This window comes from Physeter macrocephalus, chromosome 16, assembly GCF_002837175.3.
Source record: "Physeter macrocephalus isolate SW-GA chromosome 16, ASM283717v5, whole genome shotgun sequence".
Classification (NCBI taxonomy): domain Eukaryota; kingdom Metazoa; phylum Chordata; class Mammalia; order Artiodactyla; family Physeteridae; genus Physeter; species Physeter macrocephalus.
The window spans coordinates 65,073,125-65,074,545 of NC_041229.1; the positions used below are offsets into that span (position 1 = coordinate 65,073,125).

General features: G+C 34.6%; 1 protein-coding gene across 3 annotated transcripts in view; it reads right to left on the reverse strand.

Annotated features, from left to right (window-relative positions):
• Positions 1 to 1,421, reverse strand: part of RNF141 (ring finger protein 141) — a 49,942-nt gene that overhangs the window by 36,518 nt on the left and 12,003 nt on the right. The window contains exon 1 of one of the 3 annotated variants that reach the window (XM_055091551.1): positions 947 to 1,024. The exons of the other annotated variants lie outside the window; for them this stretch is intronic. The gene's annotated coding sequence lies outside the window, so the exon portion shown is untranslated. Of the gene's footprint in view, positions 1 to 946; positions 1,025 to 1,421 lie in introns of those variants that run through there. 3 annotated transcript variants of the gene reach the window in all.

A 1,421-nucleotide genomic window follows, 5' to 3' on the forward strand; every position in this document is an offset into this window, starting at 1 on the left:
ACCTCAGGAAACAAGAAAAATTTCAAATAAACAACCTAACCTTACACCTAAAGCAACCAGAGAAAGAAGAACAAACAAAACCCAAAGTTAGTAGAAGGAAAGAAATCATAAAGATCAGAGCAGAAATAAATGAAGAAAATAGAAAAAAATCAATGAGCCTAAAAGCTGGTTCTTTCAAAGGATAAACAAAATTGATAAACCTTTAGCCAGACTCATCAAGAAAACAAGGGAGAGGGTTCAAAACAATAAAATTAGAAATGAAATAGAAGATACAACTGACACCACAGAAATACAAAGGATCATAAGAGACTATTACAAACAACTACATGCCAATAAAATGGACAACCTAGAAGAGACGGACAAATTCTTAGAAAGGTACAACCTTCTAAGACTGAACCAGAAAGAAACAGAAAATATGAACAAACCAATCACAAGTACTGAAAATGAAACAGTAATTTTAAAACTTCCAACAAAGAAAAGTCCAGGACCAGATGGCTTCACAGGCAAATTCTATTAAACATTTAGAGAAGAGTTAACACCTATCCTTCTGAAACTCTTCCTAAAAATTGCAGAGGAAGGAACACTCCCAAGCTCATTCTATGAGGCCACAATCATCCTGATACCAAAATCAGACAGATACCACACAAAAAAGAAAATTACAGGCCAATATCATTGATGAACATAGACACAAAAATCCTCAACAAAATACTAGCAATTCGAATACAACAATACATTAAAAGGATAACACACCATGATCAAGTGGGATTTATCCCAGGGATGCAAGGATTCTTCAATATCCACAAATCAGTTAGTGATACACCACACTAACAAACTGAAGAATAAAACCCATATGATCATCTCAATAGATGAAGAAAAAACTTTTGACAAAATTCAACACCCATTTATGATAAAAACTCTCCAGCAAGTGGGCATAGACGGAACTTACCTCAACATAATAAAGGCCATATATGACAAACCCACAGCTAACATCTTTCTCAATGGTGAAAGGCTGACAGCATTCCCTCTAAGATCAGGAACAAGACAAGGATGTCCAATGTCACCACTTTCATTCAACGTAGTTCTGGAAGTCCTAGCCATGGCAATCAGAAAAGAAAAAGAAATAAAAGGAATCCAAACTGGAAAAGAAGAAGTAAAACTGTCATTGTTTGAAGATGACAAGATACTATACAGAGAAAATCCTACAGATGCTACTAGAAAACTACTAGACCTCATCAATGAACTGGGTAAAGTTTCAGTATACAAAATTAATACACAGAAATCTCTTGCATTCCTATACACTAACAACAAAAGATCAGAAAGAGAAATTAAGGGAACAATTCCATTTACCATTGCAACAAAAAGAATAAAATACGTAGGAATAAACCTACCTAAGGAGGCAAAAGACCTGTACTCTGAAAACT